The 21,008-nt window shown below is 33.9% G+C and overlaps 1 protein-coding gene across 1 annotated transcript in view; it reads right to left on the reverse strand.

Moving 5' to 3' along the window:
- Positions 1–21,008, reverse strand: part of CWC27 (CWC27 spliceosome associated cyclophilin) — a 95,402-nt gene that overhangs the window by 29,753 nt on the left and 44,641 nt on the right. The gene's annotated exons all lie outside the window — the stretch shown is intronic.

Consider the following 21,008-nt stretch of genomic DNA (forward strand, 5'->3'; position numbering starts at 1 on the left):
GCTTAAAAATCACTTAGGACCTCAGAAAGTCCCTATTTTCATTAGCAGTGATAACAAAAGAACATTAACAGACATCTTACTTTAAGACCCCTCTAGAAATATGTTAAGGAAATGAATACCAGAACAAGAAATCCCTATTTGAATTTTAACATTCTACTTAGCCATGAGAAGCACATGAAATCTGAAACAGAGGTAGTGCCAAAAAAATATTGCATGTGTTATAAAATTTAGTTCGCTCAAGTAATAAATCCTGGTATTTTTCCTGGATTTTTTGGCTGGACAAGCAATGCAAGTTGCGAGCAAGTTGTTCATTGACAAAGACATGAAATGTACATAAGCATATATTATTAGATATGAACATTATTTTCATTCTACAAATACCTACTGGGATAACACTAGAAAAAAGAAACTAAAATTTTCAAATCATTGTGCCAATATCAAATGAAATATATTTCTTCATAGAATCACCATTTTTAAAGGACCTCTGAAGATCAAACAGTCCAGGTTCTTTGTTCAGTTGAGGGCCCAATACAGGAGGATGCTGAGAGCACTGTCCAGGTTTTGAATACCCAAAAATGGAGACTTCAAAAAGTCTCTGGGCAACTACTTCTTCATCTCCCTCAATGCAAAAAAAGCTGTTCTGTAAATTGAATTTAAATTTTATTTCAGCTCTTGCCAATTTGCAATCATCTAATGGTTACCTGTGCAAAAGAACTGATAATTAATTCAAATTATTCTGATGTTAGAATTTGTATTTTGCACTTTAAAATTTTTTAGCTTTAAATTAGGTTCTTGATTTAAATTTCATCACAATTAATGAACTGCAGAAATTATTACAATGCAGGAATGTGACATGCAAGCATTTTCCCCCTGCACTTGTTTTATGCACCTTAATTTTCATCTGTAATACCACTACAGACTACAACCTTTTCTAAGCAAAAGACTCGAAACTGTTGAGTGATGACTACTTTTGATTTTCACTGCCATTTGTATATATGCACAAATACAGAAAAGCACATGCAAAAAGCACTTGCAAAAAACACTAGCAAGGAAGACAGACTATCACTGTAAAAACAGACTATCACTGTATTCAGCCTACCACATCAGGAGGTCTTTATTTTCAAGAGCATCGCAGAAGCTGCACTAAGCAAGATTAACAGCTTTTACAAAAAACTACAGTTCTACTTTTCTACCTGAAAAGAAAATCATAGGGGAAAAAAAGGGATAAAGAGAGATTTTTGATCCAAGTATCTCCATTGCTTTTCTATAAATTGAGGGTAAAACTGTAAAAAGCTGCATTAAAATACTATTACAGTATACTGCAACATTTTCTTATTGAAGTTGCACAGTAGGAATAGCACACATCAATAAATATGTTTAAAATATTTAGAGTGACAGACAGTGACAGCAACACAGAGAGAGTGGGTTATAAATGGCACTTGGGAATGACAGTCTAGCACATCAAAAGTTTTCTGTAAGGGGGACACACTTACTCTTTCTCCTTGTTAGCTAAACACTACTGCAGCATGAACAATGAACTAGCTAGTGACTATTATTCAGCCCCCCATGTCCTCTTTTACCCCAGCAGAAAGAGGTTTTTGTACCGAACACAGAAAGTCTAACTCTAAAATATTTATTCAAGACCTTTCTATGATCATACTAGGTCAATAAACAACTTTGATACTTGGCTCTTTACAGACTCCACACTAAGCATATTTTTTTATTTCTAGGTGACTGCCAAATCAGGTTGGTGAGAATTGTAATCATTTCATCTTTGATGCCTAGGTCTTTGCACGCAGTAAATTTGCATTCAGGTTTCACATAACATAGCTGTTACTTTGTAATCAATTATGTAAGTTCCTGCTATCCCTGGAAGTTTCTGTTGCTATAAAAGCACACCTCTCTGCTCTATCCTTGTCTCATTGCTCCCTTGATTCCACAGCTACAGCAGGCTCTCCCCTTCCTCTTGCTTCCTGCTTCTTCCTCTTTTTCCAAGTTTCTGCAGCCTGGAAACTTCTACTCTCTACATGCAGAGATAGTGCCAGAGCAGATGAAATCTTCCTCTGCAGAAGATTTAGGATCTAGTCAACTGGTTCGTAACACCAGAATTTTCAGATTCTACTGAGAACAATAAAATGATTTTATCTTCAAAATTTATAGTGATATTCCAATTGAATTTCTGGTTCAGCTGTGCCTTGGTTTGATAGGACTGTGAAGGGTGAACTGATAGGAACTCCATATGTTAAGAATTATGAGTACTTAGGTAGCTTTCTGCTGAAATCTAGTTGCATCCTGAAGACACCATGTATGGCGATGGCATCAGCTTTCCTAGTAAACTATTCTGAATGCACAATCAAGAAACAAAAACTCTACATTGTTAATTATGGTCACCACTCTGGCATCTCTTTAGCAGATTAATTCATACTCTTTTTAAAGAGCTCTTTTTAAAAGAATGTTCTCCTAATTTTCACTTTAATCACATCTGTCTAATCCAGAACTCCCAGCAGTATTTCCTTAGTCCTTCTCAAGGTGGAATTCGGAATCAGATATACCAAGGAGTTTCAGCTTTCTTGCAACTCTCTGCTGTTGGTGCACTCCGTTCCTAACTCAAATAGCAGCATAAGGCCAACACTGCACTGACCACTCATTTTCCACAATGACTCTCAATTCACCTCTTCTTGGTAATTTCTTTCCAAAATGTCATTCAGCTGTTGTACTGTCCTGCAGCTACAATCTGCATTTTTGATTTTTAGCTATAAAACACAGCAGTTATATTACAAGGATATTTTTATTGTATTGTGCCAACTTAGGTATTAAATTCAAATTATTTGTAATATTCTGTTGACATGTACTCTATTAATTTCTCATGAGGATTTCTGAAAAATAAAAATAAGAATGTCACTGGCTTTCAAATAAATGATTAATATAAAACTACCTGTACTATAAACATTGCAGAAGTTCAGTTATTTCTCTAAACCAACACTTTCTGAACTTGTATAATGTAATTTCCTGCCTCCAGTTATCTACTACCTACAAAATCACACTAACTTGCATTAATTTTAACTTTGGTAATTTCTTTTTCTTCTGAAGAATGTACAAAACCATTCTCTTACACCTGGTTAGGAGAGAAGGAAGGCTAAATTTCCCTCATTTCTCTGTATCATACCTATCACGATGAAACAATAGTTCTATTCTTTGAATTCTTCTAGCTTTCTAACTTTTATTAAAATTAACACTAATAAACCAGAAAGCATTATATTCTCACCAAAGTTCTTACACTTAAGTTAGCAAACCCTGTTATCTGAAAATGTTTAAACTTAAAAGACGAGGGAGGAAATGTTTGAGAACAGCCCTCCTGAGAAGGACTGGGAGGTGCTCATGGATGAGAACATGAATATGACCCATCAGCGTGCACTCTAAGCCCAGAAAGCCAGCTGTGTCCTGGGTTGCATCAAAGCAGTGGGGCCTCCAGAGACATGGAGGTTATTTTCTGCTGTTACCATCTTAATAACATATATTCCACGCTTCAACTTTCTAATATATATATATATATAGAGAGAGAGAGAGAGAGACAGCAAAAATTTTTCTTTTGTCTTTTAGATCAGAATAATACTCAGTTAATAAGAAATAAAATCAGCTGGAAATTTAGCCAAATATTTTAGGTTAAATGGATAGAATTGTTTTTGAGTGCCATGTACTGAAGGTGTTTTTCTGAAAGTAATTAAGGGCCTTCTGAATTTACACAGTAAATTTATTCAAAACAGAGAGGTTCTGTATTTGACTTCACTTTGGCAAAAGAAAAGAGAACTGATGACAGAAATAAACAATAATTGTGACTTTGGTGTAAGTGACCATATGACCATACTTGCTATGCACAAGTCCAAAACCATTCCTCCTTCTCTACATACAGACATAAGCCTCTCTGTACTTGTAGGCTTCTGCAGGCAAGTATATAAACCATAGATGCCTGTATTTATTTAAGCATACCAAGTCTCTAAAAATAAAAAATATATTATATATAGACAAATAAGACCTAGAAAGGCACAGTATGTTATTCCACTGTGATTTAGGGGGAAAAAAAAGGCTGCATATATTTAAAACAAATTCAGCTATTTTCATCCGATGATGACAAATCTCAGAAGATGCTAAGATTCATTTGATGCTGTATTTCAATCACAAAGTGCTGGAAAACTTTGCTTTCTATGCATTTCCAAATTTACCCCTCCTCCAGTCTAAACTCTAAATTCCCTACAATTTGGAGTATTCACTCCTCCATCTCTAAACTCCATATAAGACCTTAGAGAGGCTCAAACTCCTTGAGGTAACCCTAGAACACAGTCATTCACTGATGCTGGTATAACAAATATGAAACAAGACCACAGACTTTCAAAACTGAAATATTTGGGTGGTGGCAAAACAATACAGATCACCTCACAGCTAGAGCATTTACTGAAATAAATGTAAATTTATAATGGAGGAACTATTCAGAGACTAAACAACAGAAAAATCGTGGCATCTTCATCACTGCGCCTGACATTTTTCTAGAATGCAAGTCACGGTTGAAACAAGAATTAATTCAGAGAAGTGCTGTAGTAATGATTAAATTATTATTTTTGATGCATAGTATGTTATTTTCCCTTTTTCTTTTTCAGTATTATAATTACATTGATTATATTTTTTTAAAGACAATTTCCTTCCGTTTGCTTTTACTGTCTTCTCATTCAGTAATATCAAAAGAAAATTATTAACTGGTTATCCTTAGACGGTAACATTATTTAGGAAGTGTTGTTCCAAGTAATCATATCAGAACAAAGAAAACAACCTAAAATACTCATATTAATTTTAAAAGATATTCTAGAATGTTATAAAAAATAAAAGTATGTACATAATTTTAATTTTTACATGAGCAGAATCCTGTAATATCTTAATAAAATAAAATTATGACTGAAGTACTTCAACATTGCTCATGTTAATTTCATAGCAGAGATGAATTTTAATTCATTTTAGATAAACCAAATAAAAACCAAGCTATAGTACAATATTATCCTTTCATCATGTAAACTAATAGCCTGGAAGGAAGTCCTGGATTCAATCCCCTCCTATTACAGGCAGCCACATCTTTCCCCAAACATATTAATTCCATTAAAAGCACATTTCATGTTCTCATTCTTATATTTGTCGATGATAATTTTCAGCACTCATGATTTATATGGAAAGGTTATTCTAGAACTGACAAGCAGGCACCTTAATAATACCAGAGACAATGAGAAAGAAAACAGAAATCTCTGTTCAGATAATAGTTTTGTTCTCTGCTAGGCACTCTTGAAAAAATGCATGATATTCTGTTTGAGAGTTACAATTCCAACATAAACACAAAAAGTATTTTCAAATAGAGAATCTCAATGATAAAACAAAACAATATAAAATGTCGTATTTGCACAACTTTCAGAATGTGTGAAAGAATCAAGGTGAATGTTCTGCTCTACACTGTCAATTTTGAAGCCTTTTCTGATATTCCCCCTTCTGCTCCTTGGGGTATCTGTGAACATGCAATTCTTGGAATGGATAGCAAATTCCCCATTTGGCATGTGCATCTAAGACTTTTATAGGGTTCAAGAATCTTATTTTTGTCTGGATTGCATTACTGTTCATCTCTGGTACTGCAAGAATTTTACAACTGTAAATATTAGAATAAAAAATATGGATTTGGAATATGCACTTTGTCTCTTTGCCAGCCTGGTTTTGCTGTAGAAGTCAGACATATATCTGTCTGTTTTCTGCAAGTGGTGTATTGCAACTGTATCTCAAATAAGATGATGATATAAAAATGGTGGCAGACATATTCAGCAGTCTTGATGTTGGAAAACTATAGATGAAACATTTTAATACAGCTGCTGGGTCCTGTATGGCCACCTGTGTTAACAGTAAGGATGACAGTTAATGTTGTGTTTGACTTTAGGAGTAGCTGTTACAGTTTGCAAGCAGTACTGCAATTCTGTGTTTTAGAAAGAAAATGTTAAAAACTTCTGCACTGAATTAATTTATGCATGAACCACCAGTACTTATATATTTTACATAGGAAAGATTTCAGTGATGAAATCTAAAAGGACCGGCATGTTTTTTAAAGACTACATGGTCAACTGTTACTATCTTTTCACTACCATCAACCTGAGTGTAAATAGGTGCATCACATCACAGCACTTCAGAAAACCGGCACTCTGTTTTAATTATATATACTGAACTGTAAGCTATGTGGTATGTCAGCAGTCCTAATACTGTGCAGTGAATTCTCACAACTGAAACTGATGAAGAATGTTACCACTTGACTCTACTGGGAGAAACTCAGCAAACAACAGGGCCCATAAGCTGAACATGCAGTACAAACCTGCGCCAAAAAGATACCAAAGCAGAGGCAACATATTTTATTATGGTTACTAACACAGATGTAGAAGGAAAAACCCCCACAGGTTTCAGATAGGAGACTGGGTTTTCTCAGTTTAAGACAGAAACCTAACTTTGCTTACCGCAAGATAGTTAACAACTGTTAAACAAAACAAGAAAAAGTGGAGACCAACAGTATCTCTCATCCAGACCAATGCTATGTCTATCTGGATTGCAAATGCCTAGCTTAATGCTTGATAGAAATAAGTTTGCGCTTAGGTATTTTTTTTCAATAACACACCTCATTGCAACCCAACAGAACTGTTGCAATTAGGTTTTCCTCTTACTCTGTCACTTCTGAATGATGGGCTGCAGGAGGAACTTTTGGTTTTGTTCCTTATTACGATTCTATGACTCTTAAATTTCACCCTATTTCTATCATTCAACCTTTTGAGATCATATGAATTTGCATTTGTCTCATTAGCATTACCTTTCAGCTTTATAGTATTTACAAGCTTCTGATAACAAACTGTGGTGGGTTTTTTTTTTTTATTTAAAGTATCACTGAAAAACCTGGAATTAGAACTAGCCTTAAATTTGAAACAAAACAATAGCTTTCAACATAGTTTACATTCTCTTTTGACCAGCTTCTTGCTTATTTTGCAGTTCTTGTTCTTCTTCTGTATTTCCCTCTCTTTAGTTTTAACCATCTCCTCCAGATTAATCCCAAATAAATTTTATCATTAATATTTAGCCTAGAGAAAAGCCTACCATGGCTCAGGAAATACCTATAGGCTGGTCAATTTATAAGAATCTTTTTTAGTAAATCAATTCAACATGTTTTTTCTATTAGTCACTAATAAGGATCTTTAATATTCTTGTTTTCATATCTAGATCATTGTCTTATATTTTTCTACTATCTCAGGGAAGCAAACCAAATCTGTAACTCGATATGAAATCTTAGAAATGTGGTTTCACCAAAAAAGTCAAGCAGGTTCTAATAACTTAGAAAAGGTAATAAACCCTTTAGAAGTAGCAAGGGTGTACACAAAAAAAAATCCCAGAAGTATTAGTTGCAATGCAAAACTCACAAAAAAATGGACCAGAAAGATGAGCAATTAATTAGTGTGACTAGCAAGCAGTAAAATAATTTTTGGAAGAATTTTGTCTCCCTATGCCTAAAGTTAGAGCTGTCAGGATAGACTGTAAAAGGTTTTATGTTAGAAAGTGTATTGAAGGGGCAAAGATGAGTTTTAAAGAGGAAACAGCTGAAAGTTTAATGCTAAAATGATTGAATTAATTAAAACAAGAAAAGTAAAAGAAGCCAGAGGTCACCAGGTCACATGGAATTAAAGGGAAGAATAAAGTAAAATAAAATCACTGCTGATTGGATAAATGATTGATTTGTGTCAGCTTTCTCAAAAGAAGATTCTAGGAAGTAACTCTCCAAGAACTTGATCTGATTTGGACATAAAGATGAAACAAAAACAGAGAGAGAGAAGCATCAGAAGGGTAAATTTCAACCAACTTTAAGTGTGATAAAGTTCTAGAGTACATCCTCAGAAACGAACTCAGAAATTACTGTTTCACTAATTCACCTTAAAACCAATGTTGTACCAGATGAGCAGATAGTAACAAGCACTGCATCTCTAGAACAAAAGGGATGACCAAGGACAGCACAGTGGACATCATGACAGCTTCTGTTTGAAGTAACTAATCAAGTACTTGACTTCACTCACATAAAAATCAGCTTGAACAGTGAGTCTCTAAATTTTCTTGCTAATCCAGTAATTTCATTCAAACATACTGGTAGAGGTGTGGATGAACAAAGTCATGGACAATAAGATGAACAGCTTTATACATTCAAAAAGCCTATACAATGTGCCTTTCAAAGAGAGAGAAAAGGATGAAAAGTGGATTGAAATTAAAGCACAGAATGAAAAAAAAATAGCTAGACTAAGACAAGAATAAGCAGTTATATTGTTTATTTCAGTATAACTAAATTGATACTTCAGGTTAAATACTCTGAATAAATGGAGTGAAATACATTTATAGAAGATCCAAAATCAGGAATTCAGCCAATTCCAGACAAAATATGATGATTTCTCATGGTTTTACCTCAGGAACATGGAAAACCAGGTTCTCACAAATTTTAATAAAATTATCTTCTAAAACTGAAGAAGGTCCTGCAGAGTGAAGTCCTTCTACTCTTTACAAGGACTGTTACTCTAAAGTAACAGAACAAGTTCATGAAAAATACATATGAACTTAAGTAGTAACAGAACAACAAAGAACTCTATCAATCTGTTGTGGAAAACAGTAACAGAAAATGCACACTTATTAAGGAGAATTAACCAAGGATTATTATAGTGGCTCTACAACAGATAGCCAGTATTACTCCATTTGGAATACTATAAATGAAACAGAATATCCTAGGTGAAAATTGCCAATACAGTAGTACAGGAAACTCCAGAAAAGATGACCAAGATTATTCCCATCATGAAAAATCACCCCTGACCTGATGATGAAGAAAAAAGTAATTACTAATTGCAGAAGAAGATGAGATAGAAGAAACATGAAAAAGTGTAGTAAAACCGCAACTTACTGCAAACTTTTAATATCTAGGCAAGAAGACACTCAGTAATATCTCCGTAACTCAGAAAAGATAAAATATTTTTCATTTTTCACACGAGACTACAGTTCCTTAGGGGTAAAAAGTCTCCACATTATTAAAAGTATGTCTGACATTTACATGAAAACCAGGAACATCTATTTAGAACAGCTAGGGCTAAAAAATTCAAAATAAATAGAATATTCTGTGCTTTGGGATCACCTAATTACAAATCACCTTACAGATATTGCTGATGGATTCCTTTCACAATTCTTTGAGGCCAATGGTACTGGCTGGCCACTGGCCAGACAATTCTACTAGCAGATTCCTACATCATCAATGGAGGCAAAGACACTTCAGACCACAGCATATGCCAAATGGAAATTTTTCTTTACAAGTGTCACTCTGACTCTCCGTTTTATGCAAAGTGCCATTAGTGCTCATGATTATTAAGCACCAAGATATTTGTATCAGCACCAGAGTCTTCAAAAGAATTTAATGTGAGAGATGATGGAAATAGCTTTCTATATATTCTAGTACTACTGGTATACCATAGGTTATTTAAAACATCTAACTGGACAGATTAAACTAAGAATATAATATATGCCAATTATATATCACCATTTCTTGGAAATTGGATAAAACACTTGCTCTGAGTTTTGCCTGCTGTTTCCCAACATCTGATAAAAATTTTTAACAGATGGAAATGATTGCAAAGTGAACAGCACTTCCTTCATGTTCTCCATTCTGCTGATTTAATCACAAATCCACAGAATCTGATAGTAATGAAACAATAGACTTGTTGTTGAGATCACCAAATGGCTTCCATAAAAACCTATCAGACACTGTAAAATATAGCCACTACAGATATAGTTATTTTCTGATCTACCATATTATCTGACAATACAAAATAGTAAATTCTATAATAGAAGCAATGTTAAACAAACAAATTTTATTTGTAATTACACTGAAGAACCATATTAAAAAAAGAATTTTGCCAAAAATTTTTCATAGAGCTAGCTGGCCTAGACATTTACAGATTTTAACATTCTTCCCTATTACAAAATGTCAACATTATTTCTGAGTGAGTCTGCTCTGCAGTCTCTATATAACTGGTATTTTAAAAACCCAAACCATGTTAAAATGATTTGCTACTGCAGACTACAACTGGGAACTCTGAGTACACAGTAGCTAGTAGTTCTAATAATGTCAAAAAGGCTTGAAATTAAGTTTGTCTTGAGGTGCTCTCAGGATCAATGCTGAAATGTCTGAAAGATCAGCTAAACATCCTACAGAATCTACCTAATGTATTCCTCCACAAGCAACTACAAATTTTTTTTACTAAGACTTGAAATTAGTAGATATCTGAAGAGAAAATAATTTAATTTTTCCCAAATGTCAACTCTACATAAAATTGCTTTTTTGTCCATAAAAATGTCATCAACTTAATGCCAGTTTAAAGACTGTCTGCAGAATGTTTCAAGTCTAGAAACAAACACTGAGTCTCACTCAAAACAAAACCCCCCTCCTTCTTCCAATAGTACTATTTGAGCCTCAAAGGATCCAACAGGGTGATTCATCCAGCCTGGGGATCCTCCCCGGCTGCCCCCTCTTCTAGGGGCTCCTCTGATCCAGACAAGAGAGAGCCCCTGGAAAGAATTTTTCTGGCAGCAAGAAAAGAACCTAGCTGCAGCAACTGCTTTTCCCAAGCCCTCTTTTGTCACATGAAGGAACCACATGTACATGATGTGACAGGGTAGAGATGTAGGACACTATGGGAAAGTCAAAAGCCAGGATTTCCACTGTCAAAACAATTTACATCATGCTTCTTCTGAGGAACTCCTGAGGACAGAGATTGCTAGGTACAGGCTGGATAAGATGGTCTGGTAGCAGCATCCTGCTCCTTGTTTCTCTTCTCCTATTTAAGGCAGAAAACAGAGACATTCCCAGTAAACACAGCGCTTCAGGGAATTACCTCCTGAGCTGCACAACGGAATGCAATCAAAATAAACCAAGTAATATATTGTGAATTCTCTATCTCTGGAAAAATTATGTAGCTCATTCATTAGTCAAGCACTGTTAGCTCAGGCTACCCCTGCTTCTGTATCAGAACACAAGCTGGTTAAGAGGACCTTTTAAAACTCCCCTTCCTTGATTTTGTGACCTCCTCTATCTAAAAAAGCTGACAGAAGAAGCAGATCAGTTTCAACTGGGATTTTGGTGAGAATCGGCCATCAAGACCTTCTGGCTGTTCAGTAAAAGAAGAGATCCTCATGTCGAAGTTTGTTCATAAATCAGATTTCAGACATCAGAGACAGGATGTGATTAGCTATTCTGGTTACAGATATTTTGTGTGGAAGGTGAATTACAATATAAATGGAGATCTGAAAGAGCCTAAAAAATACATCCAAACAAACAGAAGACAAAAATATCTTCAAAGAATGTAAGCTACGTGTGTTATTTGCTATTTTTCATATGACAAGGACTTGCGGGTATAAAATGAAACTGCAAAACAGCATATTTAAAAGAAATAAATATTGTCCACACTGCTAACAATTAAATTGAGGAATGTATTACCACAAGACACCAAACAGATCAAAACCATGAACAGGTTCAAAGCAGCTAGGTCTAGTCACAGAAGAAAAATATACCACAGAAGATTAAACAGAAAAGGCCAAATTAACTTCTTGACTAAATAACCCTTGAACTTCACATTGCTGGGAAAAGGAAAAGTTGCTCAGTAGTATTGCAGCATTACGCTGCTTCTGTCCACCATGAGAGACAGGACATTTGGCTAAACAGATCTTTGATCTAATTTGCCGTAATTTATTCTTAAATCAGTTATGGTTTCTAAAACATGACACTTACTATCTTAGTAACACACAATCATGGAGTGATATCTGCCATATTGGAGAGCTCCATGTTTCAAAGTTCATAAATGTATTTTTTTAAAAATGAATTTTAGGAATTAAATACTGCTCATGTAAAAATATTCCTTACAGAAAATGGTTTGTCATTTTCTGTTAATGAATGGAGGGAGACAATGTTTTTTTGCAGCTCCAAGAAAGATCATCCTCCTATTTTATGCAACAACTGTGAGATAAGCAAAAGCTTTCTAATTTTATGTAATGCATCAGTGGTCAAATGAGAAAGTAGATTAATTTTGAAATACAACCAAAGCCTGACTCAGTATTTATGACCTGTGGAAACTTCCTCCATATTGAATACTTAATGTTTAAACATCATGCCACATCTGATATAAGAGTTATCTGAAGAATGCCTAAAGACTATTGAATTAATTACAATGTATACACAATCAGAAAAACTATCCCAGTTTCCCCACACTGTTATTAAAGCATATATTTCAGTGCATAGTATGTTCTGTACATTAGTTTTTTAATTTCAACTATATGAGTCACAAAAACCAGTGAAAAAAAAGCATTATAGTAAGAGTACTACAAAAAAAAAAAATTAAAGTAACCATTTCTGTAACAATTATTATAAATGGTGAAATTTCTGAATAACCAAAAGTAGGGTCCATTATTTCAGATTCCTACAAGCACCATCTCAGCTCTAGGTTATTTTACAGAGGAATATTTGAGCTAATCTGCTTCCTACTCCAGGTGGATTTCACATTCTTCTGAAGTAGTTCAATTTCTAATCTCTTCCCATTACCCATTCTCTACTCATGTGAAAAAAGAATGGCTCCAAAATGCCTCTTACATTATTATCCCAAACCTGTACAACAATTAAACATGGACTATATGTGAGCCAGAAAAAACATTTTGATAGCTCTTTAGGCTGAATGAAAAGAATTTCTAAATTGAGCACATATCAAAACTGAATTCAAATAATGAAGACATTTTATTTTTTCAGTAGATCTGAAACTGGACCTGAATCATTATGTTGCAATAGAAGTCTGCTTCAGATGATCACCCCACACTCAGGTGTGATTGAAAAGATTTTTAATTGACTAATAATGAACATTATCTGTATCAAGCCAATTTAAGGATGTTCAACAGGATGCTTTATTCTAGTAGCCACAGCAATTTAGAGATAACTAAATAACTAGAGATAATTGGCATATACAACCATGTAAATTATTTGTATTGCAAGTGCAGTCTCCAATCCTTTGGTTCTATACACTGCTTGATATATAAATAATTCTACTGCGTTATTATAGGTACAGGTTAATGTTTTACATCTCAAAATGAAATAAAATGGAAAAAAACCACCAAACTAAAAATAACATCCAACCAAGCAAACAAATGGACATATTTATTAATTGAATAGGCTTAAAATGTTGAGGCTGAAACATTTCCAAACAACTAGCTCTAAGTATACAAGGAAAACTAACCTTATATTGGAACATTTCTAAGACAGGTGCTACCTAGAATGCATTTTATACCATATGTAGCTGCTTTGATTGGGAAATATCCTGCAAGTTTCATCTTATTAGGCTTTGGTCAATCAAGTTTTTGTCCTTACTAGTTGAATTTATTATAAAACAGTTGACCAAATTTTATATTTAAGCTGACATAGGTAACATTTTCACAGCTCATATCACAAGAACAGTTTGATTCTCCTATTAATGCCACCACTGACATTAATTTGATCAGTAGAAGGCTATAGAGGGCATTTATCTGTCACATATAAACATGTTGTCACATAAGTAATATTTTCAAATTGTAAATATAGTACTTGATTTAATAAACATGCAACTGCTTTACTATTGTTTAAATAATATACTACATAGTATAACTCATACACTTTAACCATACAGTGTTTTACACTCTATGAGGTAAGGTAAATTATTCTTGGTATAGACAAGTTCCATTAAACAGACAAGAAAACCAGCTGTAACACACAGAAATATTTCTATCACCCGCTGAAGGCGGTGCTCATTTGGATTAAGGAACAAAAAGCTAGTAACCGGTTCATGTCTACTTTGGAAACAAAACAGGCTTGCGGCATCATAACAAAGCTTGCAACATGGGTTTTAATTAAGTACAGAAACATTAAGGGCAAACTCTTTTTCATGAAAAAGTCTTAGAATTTCCAGGAGTCTATTTGTCCCAGCCTCCTAGCACTAAATAGTGTGTTACCTCTAAGCTGCTTGGTATTTAGAATCGGAATGCACCTAAAAATACTTAAGAGTACTGATAAACCAACAAAAACCAGTGCTTAAGTTAGGTGTACAGTTAAAATAATAATGATATCTGCACTTAGAAATCAAAGGATGCCCCTTTCTTTGAAATTTTCTAACTAAAATTACTGGTAAGGAACATTTATTGACAACAAAGAAAAAGATAAAAAGATTATACCAAGAAGTAGTCTTTCTACAACAACATAAGGTAAAAAAGTTATCAATATTCTTTTTACTTTTCATCTCATGTTTAATGTCTTCACCGCACCTGTTAATCAGTGCTAAAGTAATTAGAGATCACTGGACACAGATAACAGGTCTCATGATCCTCAATGTTACTTTTTCCTTACATTAAAAAAATTCCTTTCTAGCATGAAGTTCATGCATAACAACATAAAAAATAATCATATTAAGGGGTTTTTACTTCAAAATGTAATGTATGGTATTATAATACATAGAGTATATATAGTACAGTATACTATATAGTATTAAAATATAGTATTAGAGTATTAGTTATTTCTCTTTTATCATTATTAGCATTTTGGGAACTGGTTTTCATTTGCTGATTAGTCAGTAAAATCCTGTTCCCGTTTTTACTGAACTACTAAAGATTATGACTAAATATTATCAAGTGAGGAATGTCAACTGAAATGCTTCATATAAAACACTCATGTCACCTAAGTCACCATATTTCAAATTTTTTGTGAGAGTTCATCTGATTTTTACAATTTAAATCTATAAATACTTGGGAAAATGCTTGCAAACTAAAATCAGCCATCAATCCTCATTCAAGCCAGCTGTACCACATTTTATTCTAAAAGTATTTTATATCTGTAATATCCTTATAAATAGAAGATTACAGCTGTATGCTCATATTCTAAAAGTTCATATTCTAAAGGGTTAAATGCAGAAGAAAGAAAGTGAGACTAAATTGAGGGATGACAGACATGTCACTTGTAGAAAACAAAATAATGGATTTAAGAACTTCAGTGTTAATAGATTGTTGAGATAAGGTTTGTTATTGAGGTCAACAAGTAAGTATTAGATGATATTTAAGCACTGAGTGTGTTGATGCTTTTTTTAGAAAAAGAAAAGCTTGAGACACATGTGGCACACAGCCTCAGTTAGGAGGCTGCAAAAGGAGAGCAGGGGATTCAGCACATATTTTATTAACTCGATTTTCTTTTCAGCTTTGCAGTTCACCTTTAAAATAAAAGCTTAGATTCTGCTGAAAACAGCAAAATTTGTGGAAAATCCACAGGGAGGCTCCAAATCCTTGGGATTTGTGGATTTTCTGTTTGAACAGATTTTTATTGTTCCTGTTGATTGCCCCAACACTCACTTTCAGGCACCAGGCAGCTTGAGTTATGTTATCTGTGGGCATTTAAACAGTACCAGCAGGTAGCTTAACTTTCCAAACTCATTTTTCCTAGAAGGTAGAATGCCAAATAACTGTTTGGAGAGACATGAAAATGTAAAAAGAATGATCTGATCAGTTTAGTTAATTTAACTTGGTTTAATAATTGCCACTGACTTGTTAGATATATTAAGTTATAAAAATATTTTTATATGGACTGACACCTCTATTTTCATTCTTTTTGTTATTGCCTGATCACATACTATAGGAAAAATGGCTCTGTCTGGGCTAAATGCCCAGAACATTTGAAGCATCTCATACTGAAACAATAGTACTCTTTGTTGAACACCATCTGCTAGCAGACTTTTTCTTTTTTTAATCACTGTGTGTCTGCTAATACAGATGCACTGCACTTCCACAAAAGTGGAATTACATTTAAGCTCAGACTAAATACTATTCATGTAAAAAGTGTTTCATTTCACATAATGATTGAGCTGCAGTTATATTGATGCAACACACACAAGATAACCATGATATATGTCACCAGATTATTCAGAAATATTTGCTCTTGCTCTTTTGATTTTTACACAGTCATCATTCATTCAGCGCCATAAATCTTATCTTTCAGTGATCATTTGTGTTGTGCATTTGTTGGTAGTTTTCACAACTCTGTATTTCTTCACTAGCTATTTTGTGTAAACTGACTTGGCTAAATTACAAATCAGACACTAAACAGTATATTAATAAAAATCTGCAGACACTAAATAATTCTTATCTGCAGTAAGAAACCAGAAATGCATTAACAGGCTTAAAAATAAAAATAAGGGCAGAAATGAACACTGTTTTGAAAAGTGCAAGAAAAAAATCTAGGAAAGATAGTTAAAAGTGCAGTTAAGTCAATAGGAAGAACCATATAGTAGCATGAAACTCACAGACAATGCAAACAAAACTAAAGACAGCATTGTGGCTATATTCACAGTTCTCTTAAAAAAATTTGTGGAATTAATATTCTGATCGCACCAGTCCTGGCTGAGGTTCCACTGCAAAAATGACATGACAAATGTTAAAATGATTCTTGGAACAGCTAAAAAGGGATAGTTCAAAATTTGTAGCAAATTATTTTTAAAGCTGGATGTAGAAAATGCAGAAGGTCTACTAGGTTACTTAGTTTATCTGCTTCCTCTTTCCTATGAGACACGTACCACTTCTTGGTACTCTTAGTATAAATATCTCAAACAATCATTTCCTTATGTTTCATAATTTGGAAAATATTTCTGATATCCAGTTCAAATATTCTGATTCTCCCTTCCTTTCAGCATCTTGGAACTTTTCTGTTTTGTTCTTTGAAAACTCCCATAAAAAATATGCTATTGTATACAAGTAGACACAAAAGGTTTAGAGATGACCTTGTGTGCACTGACCAGTTATAACTGTATATACACTCAGGCAGTCTCAAATACAAAATAAAGCATATTAGCTTAACATTAAATTAAAATGCCAATTACAGCTTCTCAAGGCAATTATCTTGCAGCACCATGTCAATTCAACTATAAGTTTTTTGGTAAGCCAAGCCAGAAGGCACTTGGTTAAGACTATATCCAGTTGTATTTTTAAACTGAATGGAATTAAAGAAATAATGAAAGTAGCATGGATACTTCAGAAACAGATTTTCTGTTTAGAATTCAATATGCATTAAAAAATTAAAATGGATAACTGGCTTCTTTAAAGTTTCCTCATCCTTTGGTAGGTACAGTTAAAAAAAAAGTAATTTATAAAGAAAAAGCTAGACAGCTATTTACATGATCCTAATCAATTAATATTTCTAGTGAACAAAATCAGAAATTTCATAATCCACAATTGTACAATTTTGGGGGGTAGTGGCATTTGGAAGATAAATCCAGTACCAAAGCGGAATTATGTATCTTTTAAGTCTCGTACTTTGTGAGTAGCTGATTAATATTTTATATAAATGCCTTCCAATACATACTCCCAAGTGAATTTAATATTTACACCATCACATCCTTAAAATTCTGACTTGCAAGACAAGGCTACTGTTCATATTTCACATAATATAGCTGAGGAAAACAGTAAGTGTTCATTGTATTATGAAAAAATAATGTATTAATAAATGGATGACAGGCCTATAAATGTTTTTCCTGCAAAGTATTATAAATAATTTTTAAGTTCTCTGTATAAAATGATCTCCCTTGCATATCTAGTCTCAGAAATGATCAAGCAGTGATGAACCATTGCACATTTTGTTTAAAATATTCTTACAAAAACAAAACATAGAAAGAAAAGATAAATAATGACTTCTAGAACTGACATATATTGCAGAACATTTCACAATTAGTAAAACCAAACTCAGTTAAACAACGCTTTAATAGCAAAGCAAGTAATACATTAAGAAACTTTCTTATAACTCATTACTTTCCAAAGAATTTCCCTACTTCGGAATCTTTCTCAACACAGGATTTCAGTAACAGCCAATACCTTTTTAAAGTGATCCACTGAAGCAATTACTATACAACAAAACATTAATAGGAAGTCAACAAGTTAAAACCTGGCAAGCAATTTTTTTTTTTAAACTGTGGTATATAACACAAGCCCTTAAAAAACAGTGACAGTTTATTGGATTTTTGTAGGCATAAGATGATCAAAGTGTTCTCTAAACCATGAAAACATGGAACTATTAATTACATGTTCAGAACATTTTTAAAGTACATTCCATTTAAAAATTGCACACTGCAAATAAAGAAAAACTGAACTCCATATTTATATGGAAGCTGCTGCGCTCATGTGTTTATGTCTCACAGCTACATAAATACATCATTTGTGCATGTTGCCTCCACCTACTCTCAAGGCATTTTTTTAAAGCTTGTTCACAGCTTCTTTTGCAGGCTAATCTATTTTTCCTGATAATGAAACCTCCACTAGGCTGGCAGCTAGTCAGCTCTTTCAGCCACTTTTTTCACTTTCAAGTACTTAACATAACTTCGTGAAGTTTGGATGTAGGGAATGAACTACCCTTTTTCCCTCACAAGATTACCATTGATTTGTCTTGTCCTTAACAGCTTCTCTTCTGTATCACTGCAACTACAAGAATCCACCACACTCTTCTGTTTCACTGTGTTAGCAGATAAGAAAAAAACCAACGAGATGATTTCTGACATGAAAACTTAATACTCAAAAATACATGAAAAACTAAATAACCAGTAAATCCAGTGCTAGCACTTATTTCAGGTACAAAAGTCCTTGATACTTGGTTATTCATTATAAGGAGACATTAATGTGTTTGACATCAGTTTTGGCTCACGGCTCGTGAGTTTTCCAGTAGATACTCTTGCAACAGTTTTCCCTGCCTTTCTACCAGTTACTTTTCTTTTCAGACTGTTCTACCATCTTCTTTAGCCCTTTAACAATTCATCCTTATCTAAACTATTGCCAAATACTGTCTTTTGTATATTATCATTCTTGCAAAAGATTAAGCACTTGTTACAAAGAATGCAGCAACCTTCAAATGATACATTATTGCACAATTTTTGATCTAGTATAAAACAGAAGGAAAAAAAAGAGAATGGATTCATTTAACATTTTTGACTGGTATATGACATAATGAAAAACCATACTATGTATACTTTTATCAATACCTTTGTTAAAACTACTTTGTAAGTCAAAGAGAAGGGTTAATTCATTAAGAACAAGTTTTTCCACAACTAGTTCAAAGTATGCCACAGATTGAAACCAGCAGCATAAGAAGTGGGTCTTGGGAAAGTACAGCCATGTCCTTCACCTTCCAGGCTTCACATCTGCCCTTCCTAACCATCCCTGACACTAAGCAGATATGTAAGAACCCTATGACAAATGAAAGTAATTTCTTTAACATTCATAAGAAAGCAGTAAAATTGCTCAAGTAGATAGGGCAAAATTAATAAATATTTCTTATAGAGGAATATTTAACTTCTTAGCTACATTTCACAAAGTACAGCATTAGAAAAAGAAGTAGTCTTTTAATCACAATTTTCCTCATGATATTCAGCATTTTTTACACAGGGAATTTCATACTAACAGAGAATAAAGGCTGCTGTAAAAATTGTGGTTTTAAGTTTCTCTAGAAAGCAAAGCAAGGTAGTGAGGGCTTAGCCAGTAACAGATGTCATATAAATACCATTAATATACAGCATCAGATCTATCAAAAAACACAACAAACTAGAAAATTAATTCATTTGGAAAGAGGCGTAAGTAGTAACTGCATCTACACCCCTGGCAGTATATGGCGAGGCATTACCTTCAGAAATACAGCCGTTCACAACTCTCCAGAAGTACATTATAGAGCATTTAGGAAAGAAGAGACAAGTGAATATGTAGTTTTTAAACCTAAGTTTCCTTGAAACAGAAAATTACAATTGTATTTTTAAGGGAATGGAATTTGCTGCTTCTGGAGAGGACTGATACCTTGAAATTACAGAAGTATAAGAGAATTGTATTAAATTTGAGAGAAGAAAAAGAAGCGCAAAATGAAATTGACCCTAAGTGATGATTTAAGTCTTGTCTACCTTTGCATTAGAAAAAGCAACATAGGAAAGAAGAAAATAATGCCAGTTTTTGCTATTTTTAGCAAAATTAGCATAAGAGTGTGCTAATTGGTATTACTGAAACAGAGTCAGCCTTAGGTATAGCAATTGAAATAACTAGCTCAAAATGCTACCCTGGCATTCAGTAAATTGAATTTGCCAACACCACATGTCCACTGTTGATTACATTTGTCCAACAGGAAATCAATCTCACACAATTGTGTAAGATTGTGTGTTTTGACTCCAATCAGATTCTATGGGCACAAGGAACACCAAAATTTGCATTTGTTACAGACAAGCAAAAAGAGCTCAGGCAACTGCCTTTCATGCATCTGCTGTGGTGTAAAAAGGAAAGCTGCTGCATTACCAGAACAGCCTAACTTTGTACATAAATGCTTCTCAGCTCGTTCCCCATAAACTCTTTTGCTTTCTGTTTTCCTGTCCCTTTTGTCTAGAAATTCTGTGATAAAATCCAGATAGAAACTAAAACTTCATCCTCAAAAGCCTCCTGTTTTACTCATCCTCCACCATAATATCCACAAACCCTCAACTGATACCATGTGTAAGCAGATGTCAGCTGATAGTCCCTTCTGTCCGCTTATTTTTCCCCCACTGTCTTTCCCTACTCCCACTTACCAAAACAGTTAACAAGAAGAGCAGAACTACATTAATTTCTAGACACAACCTTGTGATTTTGGACTCCGTATTTGCATGTTGCATCAATGCCCCGACCCCAAATCTCTGATTGCCAACAGCTTGGAAATACACTGGCAAAGACTGTATCCATTCCATGCTAACACAGGATCCAGCTTGAAATGGCATAAAATACAGTCACATACCCTCACTGAGGGTATTGATACCCTCACTGTCAATAATCCTCAAGGCTATCAACAGAGAATAAATTAATTTTCTTTTTAAAAAACAACTTTGCTGAGTGCT

The sequence above is a fragment of the Melospiza georgiana genome, chromosome Z, assembly GCF_028018845.1.
Source record: "Melospiza georgiana isolate bMelGeo1 chromosome Z, bMelGeo1.pri, whole genome shotgun sequence".
In the NCBI taxonomy this organism is placed as follows: domain Eukaryota; kingdom Metazoa; phylum Chordata; class Aves; order Passeriformes; family Passerellidae; genus Melospiza; species Melospiza georgiana.